Source organism: Vulpes lagopus, chromosome 6, assembly GCF_018345385.1.
Source record: "Vulpes lagopus strain Blue_001 chromosome 6, ASM1834538v1, whole genome shotgun sequence".
In the NCBI taxonomy this organism is placed as follows: domain Eukaryota; kingdom Metazoa; phylum Chordata; class Mammalia; order Carnivora; family Canidae; genus Vulpes; species Vulpes lagopus.
The window spans coordinates 96173334-96189543 of record NC_054829.1 but is presented as its reverse complement, the minus strand read 5'-3'; the positions used below and the strand labels follow the sequence as shown (position 1 = coordinate 96189543).

Here is a 16210-nt window from a genome sequence, read left to right as displayed (position 1 = left end):
TAAAAAATATCTTTGTTCCTGGTTTTGTAATATTTTTCAGTGTGGAAAATGTGTTTAGAGCTGTTTATGTGATCTAGTGAGGTGTGGTGGTTCTCCCTAAACCTACTGACATGATAAATCTGTTGAGAGATTCTTACATTAAGCCACTCTTAAATTTTGAGTAGACAATTCCCTTAATATATAGTTGAATCAATTTTGCAAGTATACAACTATCTCACAGAGTATCTTCCTGGTTGTTTTTCCCAGTAGAGACTGTCTCTTGTTTATGTATATGGTAATGTCATAGAATGCATATCCTTTAAACCCATTCAAAAATAAAAAAAAAAGATGTTTAGGAAAAGTCTCTAGGCACACTAGCAATACAATCTTGGAAGAATATGAACTTAATCTGTAGATGTTTTGTAAGTGTACTGAATTATCAGTGAAGGCATATACATCTCCAATGTTGCTGAGCTGAGAAAGGCATCATAGTATTCAAATGTGCAAGACAACTGTTTGTTAATAGCTACTTGAATTGTTTATCAGGAAGCTATGTTTTAACATTTTACATCTTAAACATCATGTTTTACGTATGTAACCATTTTATTTTATTTATTTATTTTTTTTGTAACCATTTTATAGGGTTTTAGTTACTACATAAAAAATGGTTAGAGGTTTTAGGTTTATGTATAATGCATTGTAATTGTTATTCTAGGACAGAATATTTTATTTTTAGGAAGAAGTGATATTATATAGTTGATGCCTGTGTTTTATTGGGGTTTTGCACCTGTGAGGTTACTCTGTAGTTGTGACAACAGATACCTCAGGTTGTGATATAAGAATCATTTCTTTCATAAAATAAATTGGATGATTTAATCTTGACATTTTAAAGATCTTGGTAGCAAAATTTTCTAGTCTAGATCATTTTTAATTGTTAATTTTTATAATTAAACTTCTATAATTGTTCTTTTTGTTTAATCAGATTTTTTCTACTTAATTTTGGATCAGTAGGCTTGGGGTTTCTATTGTGGTTAGTGGGTGAGACTGGTTCCCACATGCAGATATCGTTTGAAACTCCTGATGGTCCTAAAGGAGGGTTTCTTATCAGTTTGCCAGATGTGGGCAGAAGAGAAGAGGGAGGGGTGAGGATTGATTGATTGATTGATTTTTAGGGGTGAGGTTTTAAAAGCTGTCAGCTGTCAAATGTCAAAAATTGAGTTAAACTTTTATTTCAGTGGATGTCACAAGAAAGGGTACAATATTAATGATCAAATATTAATTTGTAACAGTTTTACACTTGAGGATTAAAGCAAGTGATTTTGGATGGTTTCCCTACCGAAGCCATAATGATCCTCTGGCTCTTTTTGATGTTTTGTCTGATTTGGAATATAACCGGAGTCATATTTAATAGGTGCTGGTTAGATCCTGACCGGATGATTCCAATATATAGGGAATTTAATTTTTATAATTTCTGCAGAGAATAAAAATTTGAAGCCTATCATTGGATGGAAACTTCAGCCACATTCAAAGTGAGGAAAAAGCCTTTTTTTTTTGGCTATGGTGCAAGTTTGAATTGATTTCAAATGGGAAATAGATAACAATCAATTTATTCTATTATGGAAATACGTTTATATGGTTTAAACCCCCATATGAAAGGCAAAAAGACTTTGGATTATAATGAAAAAATAAAATTCTATTCGTAAGAAGCACACAAATAACTAACTAACTAAATATATATAATGATTAAAAGTGAAAGGATGAAGAAGGATATGTCAGGCAAATGGAAGTAGAAAATACAATGTGAGTTTCCAGATTCATTTCCTACAAAGTAAAACTCAAGACAAAAGTATTCAGGGTGGTATTGAAGCAGACACCTTTCTCTCTGTGGCTGAATCAATTGTAGGGAGTGCTACCCATTACAGAGATTTGAGATTATATTTGCAGGAGAAGATAGAACTATCTCTCTGTAATAGCAGGATTTCATCCCCCCCATATTAAAACATATCTCCTTTTGGTATTTGGCTTATAATCAGTTAAGTTGGTGGAAAGTTTGAAAGATTCAATTAGGTGTATCCTATACATGAAGAGAAAGAATGAGCTTTTTTTTTTCAGACAAATATATATATTTGTTATTTTTAATTCTATTAATAATTTCTTACAGGCTTTAAATAAATTTTGGAATCATTTCTCTGATTATCAAATTTAAGTTGTAAAATAGCATCTTTTTTTCTACCCATGAGTGAAGAAGATTTAGAGTTTTACTGACAAACTAAATGTATGGAGTACTTGTCAAATGGCAATTTCTAGCATCTATATTTGAGAGAGCTTTTAAAACATCTTTACTTGAGGGACCTTTACATCTCAGTATATAACATTCTCTATGCCTATAACTTACATTTTTTGATTTGTCTTCTCAGTGCACAGGGAATGATATGTGTAATTGAGTGGAGACAGATGAGATGGAGTATTGCTCTAGGATCCTCAAAAAGTAGCAGATTTGTAGGATTGTGACCCATACTTTTGGCTCATGATTTTTTTCCAAGGGAGGTATAATAGAGAAGTATTGAAGTTATTCTCTTACTTGTTTCAGGCTTGAGCTGCATCTTTGTATTGCAGCATGTGGAAATCTTTATAGATTCTAATTATATATTTTCTCTGAATCCCACTTTTAAAAAAGATTTGATTTAAATTTGATTTAACAGTTAGTTAACATACAGTGTAATATTAATTGTACGTGTACAATATAATGATTCAACACTTCGATACACCTGGTGCTCATCACAAGTGCACTCCTTAATCCTCATCACCTTTTACACATCCTTCCACCCACCTTCACTCATGAGTTCTTGGATAGTTAAGAGTCCGTTTCTTGGTTCGCCTCTCCCTTTTTTCCCCTCATGATCATTTGTTTCGTTTCTTAAATTGCATATAAGAGTAAAATCATATGGTATTTGTCTTTGACTGATATATTTCACTTAGTATAATACACTCTAGCTCCATCCAGATCTTGCAAATAGCAAGATTTCATTCTTTTTATTCTTTTTATGGCAAACACACATACACACACCATGTCTTCTTTATCCATTCAACAGTTAATGAATATTTGTACTGTTTCCATAATTTGGCTACTGTATATAATGATGCTATAAACATCTGGGTGCATGTATCCCTTTAAATTAGTTTCTTTGTATTTTTACCTAGTAGTGCAATTGCTAAATCATAGAGAGTGGTTCTATTTTTAACTTTTTGAGGAATCTCTATACTGTTTTTCACAGTGGCTGTACCAGTTTGCATTCCCACCAACAGTTTAAGATAATTTCTCTTTCTCCCCATCCTCACCAATACCTGTTTTCTGTGTTGTTGATTTTAGCCATTCTGACAGTTGTGAGATGATGATTTCATTGTAATTTTGATTTGTATTTCCCTGATGATGAGTGATGTTGAGCATCTTTTCATGTGTCTATTGGCCACTTGTATCTCTTTGGAAAAGTGCCTATTCATGTCTTCTGTCCATTTTTTAATTGGGTTGTTTTTTGGGTGTTGAGTTTCATAAGTTCTTAATATATTTAGGATACTAACCCCTTTTTCAGTTTGTTATTTGTAAATATCATCTCCCATTCTGTAGATTGCCTTTTAGTTTTGTTGAATTTTTCCTTTGCTGTACAGAAGCTTTTTATTTTGATGAAGTCCCAATAGTTTATTTTTGCTTTTGTATCCCTAGCCTCAGGAGACCTATCTAGTAAGAAGTTGCTATGACTGGGGATCGCTGGGTGGCTCAGCGGTTTGGTGCCTGCCTTTGGCCCAGGGCGCGATCCTGGAGTCCCAGGATCGAGTTCCATGTCGGGCTCCCGACATGGAGCCTGCTTCTCCCTCCTCCTGTGTGTCTCTGCCTCTCTCTCTCTCTGTCTATCATAAATGAATGAATGAATGAATGAATAAATACTTTAAAAAAGAAGTTGCTATGACTGATGACAAAGCGGTTACTGCCTGTGTTCTCCTTTAAGATTTTAATAGTTACCTATCTTATATGAATCCTACTTCCTGATGATGATTTTGTTTTCCCTTTTTTTTTTTTAAATGTGACTTCAGAAGTATATTATTGTGATGTTATTGGTAACTTCGTTAGTACTAGTAGACAGATACAATGTTTTTCCCCTATAAAGTCTCTGTTTATCAAAATTAAATGGTTGTGGATACTTTTATAAAGACTAATTCAGTTTTTAATGGAACGAGCAAGGTTGTACCTTAATTCTGGTTACTCAAGACATGAAAAAAGACCCTTTCATCTCTGCCCATTAGTTTTATTTCATTCACTCAAAACAGAAACATATATATTTAACCTTTTCTTTTAGGGGAGAATTTTTCATACAGGATTGCTGAATGCTAGTTTTCCGTATATGAAATTTTTTTTTTAATTTTTTATTTATTTATGATAGTCACACAGAGAGAGAGAGAGGCAGAGACACAGGCGGAGGGAGAAGCAGGCTCCATGCACCGGGAGCCTGATGTGGGATTCGATCCCGGGTCTCCAGGATCGCGCCCTGGGCCAAAGGCAGGCGCCAAACCGCTGCGCCACCCAGGGATCCCCGTATATGAAATTTTTAATCAACAGTTCCCTACTAAATGGAATATTCCATATGAGATTTAGGCTATGTGTTGTGAAAGTATCACTTGAAGTCTGAAGATGACTCTGAAGAATATACCTTGGAGCAATTGTGATAGAAAGTAAGCCTGTATTATATAAAACAGTTTGGTTTTTCCATCATTTGAGTATTGTATACATTTTAGTCATCTACATCTGGTGAGTTAAGGATCTTTATTGTATGTCCTCTGAAGCCATTTCCATTTGGGCTTTTTTCTCTATGGAGAACTTTGTGGCCCCACAGTCTATTATATTTCTTTAGCAAACAAAGAGGTGAAGGTCGAGTGAGACTGATGGTGGTGGCATAGATTGTTTAACATAGCCACTTTTGGTCCTTAGCAGGTGAAATCAGAGCCAGTGTCTATTCACCTATACCATGGTACTGTCAAAGTGGATCATCTGAACCCCTTGAAATACTTCTTGTGATAAGCTGAGACATTTAGTACGTCTGTATCTCTGCCATGTCCTGAAATATATAGGATGTGTTAGCAATAAAACAGACTTAGAAGTTACAGAATTAGAATTTTCTTAGATTTCTTTTCCATCAGAGTTATGGTTTTATTCTTGTTCATTAGTATTGACCTAATAAAGATTATTTACTTACTTCTCTTTCTCAGGCAACTCTAGCCTTAGTCATTACTGCCCTATTATTTCCTTCCATAGCCTCTCCAAACATACTGTATTAGCTCAAAGGCTTTTATGTTGTATCCTAGTTTTGGAGCATTCTCTTTTAGATTCTTCTAGTAGAAATCTGTCATTTGTATACCTCTTGAAGATTGAGGACCATTCAGGGTAGTATCTTGGGCTTTGATTTAACTTCTTGGTTCAACTAAACATTCGGACTCCCAGAACTATCATAAGCCATATTTAGAACAATCCTTTTAGAGGAATGTAAGATAGGAACCATAGCTTCCCTACCAAAAGTGTCAGGATTTTTTTAAGAGTCCTTTTAGTAATTAAATAGAATTATAGCTCATATGCAAGGAGATTTGATACGTGACAGGAAAGCATTATATTTTCCCAGGAGTAAAAGTCTCATACCCCACAGGAACCAGTATCTGTGGTAGCTACTTCATAGCCATACTTCCAGGATCCTCACAAGGGACATGCCAGCTACAAATGATAAACAAAGCTATGGTGGCTCATCAGGTATTTATAGTTCTTGAGGTACAGATATATCTTACCAATCAGGGGGCATTTTACTTTAAGTAATGTTGCCTAGCAACCCAGTAGACATATTCTCTTTTCAGGTTGTCAGGGGAACACTGCTAGCAAAGGCAAAATACTTTTACTATTCCTTTACCCACGTCTACTCCCTGTCCTTTCCTTTGGTTAACTGCATTCACATATAGAAAAAGACAATCAGCACATTTTATGACCACAGTATTTGCATTATTCAATGAATAGGGCATTACTGTTTACTTTCTACCCTAGTTGATTGGAATAGAATTTTGGCCAATTAGTTTTATAGGGTCCACCATATCTTTTAATACTGTAAATCACAGGTAAATTTATAAGGAAAAAATATGACAGTGTTTAGTAAACCAAACAGTGCAATGATTTTTTAAAATATCTGTTTTATCAAATATGTCTTTTTCATTTTGAATGGTATGGTTCAAAAAATACCATTGGTAAATCTGGGGATCTGTGCAGTCTGAAATCATAGTCCAGATTTTAGTCTCTGGCCTTGGGCTTTTATTTTTTTATTTTTTATTAAAAAATTTGTTCTAAGATTGTATTTATGTATTTGACAGAGAGAATGCCATACAAAATTGAGGGAGGGGCAGAGGAGAGGAAGAAGCAGACACCCTGCTGAGCAGGGAGCTGGACTTGGGGCTTGATCCCAGGACCCTAGGATCATGACCTGAGCCAAAGGCAGATGCTTAACTGACTGAGCCACCCAGGTGCCCCTGGTCTCGGACTTTTAAAATACTGTTATTGTAGAAGTTGTTTTTATGGAGTTTATTTTTATTGGTAATCATAACAGGATAGCAGATGCTGGTCAAGTATTGACCCCCTATAGTCCTGTTTGTTTTTGCTGGCTAACACACACACAGACATTTCTTGAGTGTGACTCCACCTGTTCAACAGAGTGATCAGAAATATGGGTTTGGCAGGTTTGTATGCCCACCTTAACTCCCTAGCCAGAGTTTTTTTTTTTTTTTTTGTAATAATAAATTTATTTTTTATTGGTGTTCAATTTGCCAACATACAGAATAACACCCAGTGCTCATCCTGTCAAGTGCCCCCCTCGTGCCTGCCACCAAGTCACCCCCACCCCCCGCCCACCTTCCCTTCCACCACCCCTAGTTCATTTCCCAGAGTTAGGAGTCTTCCATGCTCTGTCTCCCTCTCTGATATTTCCTACCCATTTCTTCTCCCTTCCCCTCTATTCCCTTTCACTATTATTTATATTCCCCAAATGAATGAGACCATATAATGTTTGTCCTTCTCCAATTGCCTTATTTCACTCAGCATAATACCCTCCAGTTCCATCCACATCGAAGCAAATGGTGGGTATTTGTCATTTCTAATGGCTAAGTAATATTCCATTGTATACATAAACCACATCTTCTTTATCCATTCATCTTTCGATGGACACCGAGGCTCCTTCCACAGTTTGCCTAGCCAGAGTTAATTTGGTTAGTACCCCTCATTATTTCCTGCCCAACGGTGGCTGGGTTTCTGACTAGTCCATTTCATAGACTGCTATGGGAGTGAGCAATTTTTTCTCTTAGCACAAACCTGGATTCACTCTGAAATTTATTTGCTCCCACAAGAAGAAGACATCTATTATATGTTTTAGAACTTTGCTGTAAGACTAAAGGTAAATAAGATTCCCTATCCAGACGTCTGCATCGATATCTCATTAGTATCTCCTCCTCCATTTTTTTCCCTTTTTTAAAATCTCTTCTACCTCCCAATCCTTTTTCTCTCATAGTTCCTTAAACACTTGGGTGAAAGGTCTGAAAGTCTAGCCCGTACTGTCATGCTTTAAATGAGTCTACTCAGAGGAATATAAGACAGAAACCTTAGCTTAGCAGCAGAGCAGCATCAGTCATTTCTCTTTTGAAGAAGTTGTGGCAGTCTCCTAACAGTCTAGCTCAGGTGCAAGAGAAGATTCACATCGTGTGGGTGTAGGATCCTCCCTGGCTTAAAAGCCTCATGTCTCCCCATTGAAGCTAATAGCTCTTGTGACAACTTCATAGCCATGGCTTTTAGAGTCTTCCCAAAAAATATACCAGTTACAAGAGTCATCATATTCTGGGGAAGCCTGAAGCAATGGTATGACCATTAGGTATTTATAGTTCTCTCATTCCTGATACAATATACATAAGGTGCAATAAGGTGTCTTTTTTAACCTAAGGAATGTGGCCTGCAACAGAGTTGATCTACCCTCACCATGTTACCAGGGCAATAGAGATTGGCTTCTGCCATATTTGCACCCACCAACATTCCTATGGTATAGTTCACTTATTCTTATATTCCAGAACCTGTTACACTACCAGTCATAAAGTAAGTACTTCTTTTTGGTATAGAATTAGGATAAATTTCACTTATTTAAAACAATTTTTATTGAAATATAGTTGACATAAAATATTAATTAGTTTCAGGTACAACACAGTGACTTGACATTTCAAAATGATCACTACAATGTCTAGTTACTATTTGTCACCATTCAAAGTCATTATAGTATTATTAACTTTATTTCCTATGTTGTACTTTACATCCTTGTGACTTAAAAATATACTTTAAAGAGGATTTTCCTGGCTCATTCTGAATCACAGTAATGACTGTGTATCATATCACCATTTCTTTCAACTCTTTTATCCATCCCTAGCTACTGTTCCCTTCTATGCTTAGCTTGCTTAGATTGTGCCTTTCTTCTATATTTTTACATTTCTTAGCAAGGATCTCATTTGGTTTCATGGCTTTTTTAATATGCTGATTATTTGCAAATTGCTATGTCAAGCCCCTCACTTATACTGTAGATGTTTTTATTTAACTGCATATTCAACATCTCTACTTGGATAGTTGATAGGCATCTCAAATCACTCATGTGTAAAACAGGACTTTTGATTTTCCCCACTTGTCTTTCCCATTCAGCTAGCCAGTCACTAAATAATACCAATTTCTTTTTCTAAAAAACTTAAGACTTTTAATCTCTCTTCATAATCTACCTATAATCTATTCTATACATATCATTCAGAAATGTCTTTCTAAAAATAAAATCAGATTAGGTACTTCCCTTGTTCAAAACCTTCCATTGATTTCCACCACTTTAAGAATAAAATTAGTACATTTAATCATAATGTATAAGGTCTTTAATGATAGAGACCCAGCCTACTGCTTCAATTTTATTTTCTGCCACTTTTTTCCTTACTTACTCTTATATATTCCACTATTCTTTTTCAGTCTCTTAGAACATGCCAAAACTATTTCCTGTTTTCAACTATTTTGCATTTATTATTTCTTTTGCCTAGAATGCTTTTGCTTTTGAAGGCTTTTCCCCTCATTTCATTCACATTTTGCTTCAATGTCACCTCTTCAATGAGGCCTTCTCTCAACTACTCAATCTAATCACTCATTCCCATGTAGCAGTTTTCATTTTGCAGCATTGTATATGATATTTTGCATTATATATTTATATAGTTAAATTTTATTTATTGATTTATTTGGTTAAATTTTAAACTCCACGAAGGAAGACATTTTATTATGTTTATCTGCAGCACTTAGGAAGGTGCCTGGCATATAATAGATACTCAGGAAACATTTGTTAAAAGTTTTAAAGAATGATCAAGGATAGGGAGTTGAGACAATACTGCAAGATGCCCTGGATTCTTTATGCTATAGAGACTAATTTTACTGAATAATCTGGTGATAGGAGTATGGTTATAATGGCATTCATGTAAATTTATAACCCAGAGGAACATGCTTGGATTGTATTGGATATTCTAAAGGCAAAGCCATAGCAGATGACCCTTTGCTGCATTACCGTTATCACATAAAAGCAGGCCTTCAGCTCTCACATGTCCTTCTCAGCACTTTCTTGTCCTTCATAGACTTAGTCTTATACTAATTAACCTAACTTGTGCATGTAATGAACTCTGAACTGGTGACTACTTTCAGATTATGATCTTGGCTCTAGATTTCTCCCATTGGCTGTTGCAGGTTTCCATGATCCAGGCCCTTTGTGACCCAGACCAGTCCCAGCTTCCTCCACCCTGATATAGCTCCCAGGAACAACTCTCTATTTAGCTTTGTCCTAGCCCTAGATGGCAGGATATTTTTTTACTGTAAGAAATTTTGTGTGTAGTTATTATAGAATATATTTGTTAAATACTTACTGTGTGTCAGTTACTGTCATTAATTCCTTATGACTAAATTTATAACATTGAAGCATTGTGAAAATGCCACCAAAGGAAAATTGCAATAGAATCACCTAGTAGTATGCACGAAAGTGTCATTTTTTTAATTATTTCCAGAGTTAATGGTTTTGGTAATATTTTCAATAATAGCATCTGGATAGGCTCCAAAATGGATCTTAGTTTTAAGAATTTCATCTTATAGTAATGTAAGATTCATTAAGATTAGTGAAAAGTTTTAGTAAAATTATTGTGCTAAGACTTTTAACAGAGAAAATAGATGATATACCAAAGAATTTTGAGCTCTAAGCATCTAAAGAGATCATATTTATTGATCTTTAATAAAATAAACCCTTATGGTGATTAATTTTGTTTGTAATTATCCAAAATGAAGTAATGCAAAGGTTATTTTTTTCATATTCATAGTTATTCATGGTGTTCCTTTTGAAGAACGACTTTTCTCATTTGTATTTTGGTCCTTTAGAGTAAATTGTATACAAATGTGAAGTACAGAATTAAATATTTTATGAGTAATACCTGTGCTTTTTAAGTAAATATTATTTATTAATTTTTTTAGAGAGGGATTGGGAGACAGAGCACATGAGTGTGTAGGGAAAGGGGCAGAGGGAGAGGAGAGAGAATTTCAAGCAGACTCTGTGCTAAGTGCACAGTCAGACATGGGGTTGGATCTCATGACCCTGAGATCATGACCTGAGCTAAAATCAAGAGTGAGCTGCCTAACTGAACTACCAGTGCCCCTGCCTATGCTTTTTATACCCTATCGAATGGGCATTTTGATTTGATTTCCTGCTAAATATTGGGTGTTTCACATGAAATTTATGAAAACATAATGATCATGAAGGAATGGTGAGAGATTAAAATAGCATAACCTAAGCTATTTTCAGCTTAAAAAACATATGTTCTGGAACTATGATCTTTAGTATTTTAATAAGGAATACATTTATTTATAAGGAACATATTTCAAAGAAATCAGAGAAGGTATTTAGTACAAGTTAAAGGGTTCAGGATAAACTAAGTGGGTAACACATTTTATTTGAAATTAACAATCTAAATAATGAGTGAAATTGTAAATCACAAAAATGAATGTGCAAAGTCATGATCCAAGTTCAAAATAGAACTATGAAATTTAGGACTGATAGAGTAGTTTATATATTGAAAACATATCATTCAACAAATGAATTTTCGGATTGAAGAATATGAAAAATCAGATATATCACTATCCTTGCTCACTTTGTAAAATAAGATATATACCTAAGATTTATATATCTTTACTTTCATGGGAATGAACAATGTATTTATCACAAAATATTGCCAAAAGAAACCAATCAATACTTCTATAATTATATCTTAAGACAATCCATACAATTCATATGAAGGACAAAGATAAAATTATTGGTTGTCTAAACTGATGTGTAGAAGGAAATGAGAAGAGAGAGTATATAATGCCACAGGTATCTAATAAAAGTCAAAAGTCGGAGGAGGGGCAAGATGGCAGAAGAGTTGAGTCCCCAAGTCACCTGTCCCCACCAAATTACCTAGATAACCTTCAAATCATCCTGAAAATCTACGAATTCGGCCTGAGATTTAAAGAGAGAACAGCTGGAATGCTACAGTGAGAAGAGTTCTTGCTTCTATCAAGGTAGGAAGACAGGGAAAAAAAGAAATAAAGAAACAAAAGGCATCCAAGGGGGAGGGGCCCCGCAAGGAGCCGGGCTAAGGCCGGCTCGAGTGTCTCCAGGACAGGAGAGCCCCGTCCGGAGAAGCAGGAGCTGCACCAATCTTCCCGGGCAGAAAGGGGCTCACAGGGAGTTGGAGCAGGACCCCAGGAGGGCGGGGATGCCCTCAGGCTCCCTGGGACTGTAACATAGGAACTGCGCTGGAAAGAGTGCGCCACACCCTGCAGCTGAGCTCCCTAAAGGGCTGCAGCACGTGTACCGCTGGACCTGGGAGCGACACGGAGGAGCCTGGGCGTGGGCTCCACGGGAGAGGGGGCTGTGCGGCCCGGAGCTCGAATCCAACAGCACAGGCCCGGGAGCACAGGGCGCCGGGGACACAGCCCAGGATGCAACCCTCCCGCCCCCATAGGCAGAGGCCAGGAGGGCACAGGACAGCAAGGACACTCTTGCCCCAAGCTGAGCAGATCAGCGGCCCCGCCCCTGGAGCATCCAGGCCTCTGCAGACGGAGAGCTCCGGAGTTACTGCGGGGGCTGACTCCAGGGCTCCAGAGCTCCAGAGCTGGCCGCTGCCACTGTGGTTGTTCCTCCTGGGGCCTCACAGGGTAAACAACCCCCACTGAGCTTCACAGTGGCCTCACCGGATAACCAGGATAAACATTACTCACTGAGCCCTACACCAGGCAGGGGGAAGAGCAGCTCCCCCAAGTGCTGACACCTGAAAATCAGCACAACAGGCCCCTTCCCCAGAAGACCAGCTAGAGGGACAGGGGAAAAACAAATTATTGACCAAGCAGCACTGGAAAGTTCCAGGGGAAGTCAAGGGGCTTACAGTATACAGAATCAGAGGATACTCCCCAGGGTGGTATTTTTTTTGTTTGTTTGCTTTTTGATTTCTTTTTTTTTTTTTTTTTTAAATTTTTATTTATTTATGATAGTCACAGAGAGAGAGAGAGAGGCAGAGACACAGGCAGAGGGAGAAGCAGGCTCCATGCACCGGGAGCCTGATGTGGGATTCGATCCCGGGTCTCCAGGATCGCGCCCTGGGCCAAAGGCAGGCGCCAAACCGCTGCGCCACCCAGGGATCCCTGCTTTTTGATTTCTGTTTGCTTCTCCCACCCCTTTTTTCCCCTTTCTTTCTTTTTCTTTCTCTTTTTCTTCTCTTTTTTTCTTCCTTTTTTTCTTTTTCTCTTTTCTTTCCTTCTTTCTCTCCTCTCTTTTTCTCCTTTTCCCAATACAACTTGTTTTTGGCCACTCTACACTGAGCAAAATGACTAGAAGGAAAACCTCACCTCAAAAGAAAGAATCAGAAACAGTCCTCTCTCTCACAGAGTTACAAAATCTGGATTACAATTCTTTGTCAGAAAGCCAATTCAGAAGTACTATTATAAAGCTACTGGTGGCTCTAGAAAAAAGCATAAAGGACTCAAGAGACTTCATGACTGCAGAATTTGGATCGAATCAGGCAGAAATTAAAAATCAATTGAATGAGATACAATTCAAACTAGAAGTCCTAACGACGAGGGTTAACGAGGTTGAAGAACGAGTGAGTGACATAGAAGACAGGTTGATGGCAAAGAGGGAATCTGAGGAAAAAAGAGACAAACAATTAAAAGACCATGAGGATAGATTAAGGGAAATAAATGACAGCCTGAGGAAGAAAAACCTATGTTTAATTGGGGTTCCCAAGGGCACCGAAAGGGACAGGGGGCCAGAATATGTATTTGAACAAATCCTAGCTGAAAACTTTCCTAATCTAGGAAGGGAAACAGGCATTCATATCCAGGAAATAAAGAGATCCCCCCTAAAATCAATAAAAACCATTCAACACTTCAACATTTAATAGTTAAGCTTGCAAATTCCAAAGATAAAGAGAAGATCCTTAAAGCAGCAAGAGACAAGAAATCCCTGACTTTTATGGGGAGAAGTATTAGGGTAACAGCAGACCTCTCCACAGAGACCTGGCAGGCCAGAAAGGGCTGGCAGGATATATTCAGGGTCCTAAATGAGAAAAACATGCAACTAAGAATACTTTATCCAGCAAGGCTCTCATTCAAAATGGAAGGAGAGATAAAGAGCTTCCAAGACAGGCAGGAACTGAAAGAATATGTTACCTCATACCAGCTCTGCAAGAAATTTTAAGGGGGACTCTTAAAATTCCCCTTTAAGAAGAAGTTCAGTGGAACAATCCACAAAAACAGGGACTGAATAGATATCATGATGACCCTAAACTCATATCTTTCAATAGTAACTCTGAACGTGAACGGGCTTAATGACCCCATCAAAAGGTGCAGGGTGTCAGAATGGATAAAAAAGCAGGACCCATTTATTTGCTGTCTCCAAGAGACTCATTTTAGATAGAAGGACACCTACAGCCTGAAAATAAAAGGTTGGAGAACCATTTACCATGCGAATGGTCCTCAAAAGAAAGCAGGGGTAGCCATCCTTATATCAGATAAATTAAAATTTACCCCAAAGACTGTAGTGAGAGATGAAGAGGGACACTGTATCATACTTAAAGGATCTATCCAACAATAGGACTTAACAATCTTCAATATAAATGCCCCGAATGTGGAAGCTGCCAAATATATCAATCAATTAATAACCAAAGTGAAGACGTACTTAGATAATAATACACTTATACTTGGTGACTTCAATTTAGCACTTTCTACACTCAATATGTCTTCTAAACACAACATCTCCAAAGAAATGAGAAGCTTTAAATGATACACTGGACCAGATGGATTTCACAGATATCTACAGAACTTTACATCCAAATGCAACTGAATACACATTCTTCTCAAGTGCACATGGAACTTTCTCCAGAATAGACCACATACTGGGTCACAAATCCGGTCTGAACTGATACCAAAAGATTAGGATTGTCCCCTGCATATTCTCAGACCATAATGCCTTGAAATTAGAACTTAATCACAACAAGAAGTTTGGAAGGACTTCAAACACGTGGAGGTTAAGGACCATCTTGATAAAAGATGAAAGTCAACCAGGAAATTAAGGAAGAATTAAACAGATTCATGGAAACTAATGAGAATGAAGATACAACCATTCAAAATCTTTGGGGTGCAGCAAAAGCAGTCCTGAGGGGGAAATACATTGCAATACAAGAAGCCATCCAAAAACTGGAAAGAACTCAAATACAAAAGCGAACCTTACACCTAAAGGAGCTAGAGAAAAAACAGCAGATAGATCCTACACCCAGCAGAAGAAGAGAGTTAATTAAGATTTGAGCAGAACTCAATGAAATCGAGACCAGAAGAACTGTGGAACAGATCAACAGAACCAGTAGTTGGTTCTTTGAAAGAATTAATAAGATAGATAAACCATTAGCCAGCCTTATTAAAAAGAAGAGAGAGAAGACTCAAATTAATAAAATCATGAATGATAAAGGAGAGATCACTAGCAACACCAAGGAAATACAAACGATTTTAAAAACATATTATGAACAGCTATATGCCAATAAATTAGGCAATCTAGAAAATGGATGCATTCCTGGAAAGCCACAAACTACCAAAACTGGAACAGGAAGAAATAGAAAACCTGAACAGGCCAATAACCAGGGAGGAAATTGAATCAGTCATCAAAAACCCCCCAAGACACAATAGTACAGGGCCAGATGGCTTCCCTGGAGAATTGTATCAAACGTTTAAAGAAGAAATCATACCTATTCTACGATAGTTGTTTGGAAAGATAGAAAGAGATGGAGTACTTCCAAATTTGTTCTATGAGGCCAGCATCACCTTAATTCCAAAACCAGACAAAGACCCCACCAAAAAAGGAGAATTATAGACCAATATCCCTGATGAACATGGATGCAAAAATTCTTAACAAGATACTAGCCAATAGGATCCAACAGTACATTAAGAAGATTATTCACCATGACCAAGTAGGATTTATCCCCGGGACACAAGGCTGGTTCAACACTCGTAAAACCATCAATGTGATTCATCATATCAGCAAGAGAAAAACCAAGAACCATATGATCCTCTCATTAGATGCAGAGAAAGCATTTGACAAAATACAGCATCCATTCCTGATCAAAACCCTTCAGAGTGTTGGGATAGAGGGAACTTTCCTCAACATCTTAAAAGCCATCTACGAAAAGCCCACAGCAAATATCATTCTCAATGGGGAAGCACTGGGAGCCTTTCCCCTAAGATCAGGAACAAGACAGGGATGTCCACTCTCACCACTGCTATTCAACATAGTACTGGAAGTCCTCGCCTCAGCAATCAGACAACAAACAGACATTAAAGGCATTCAAATTGGCAAAGAAGAAGTCAAACTCTCCCTCTTCGCCAATGACATGATACTCTACATAGAAAAGCCAAAAGCCTCCACCCCACGATTGCTAGAACTCATACAGCAATTTGGCAGCGTGGCAGGATACAAAATCAATGCCCAGAAGTCAGTGGCATTTCTATACACTAACAATGAGACTGAAGAAAGTGAAACTAAGGAGTCAATCCCATTTACAATTGCACCCAAAAGCATAAGATACCCAGGAATAA

The 16210-nt window shown here is 37.3% G+C and overlaps 1 protein-coding gene across 1 annotated transcript in view; it reads left to right on the top strand.

Moving 5' to 3' along the window:
- Nucleotides 1–16210, top strand: part of STPG2 (sperm tail PG-rich repeat containing 2) — a 560246-nt gene that overhangs the window by 89020 nt on the left and 455016 nt on the right. The window lies entirely within an intron of this gene.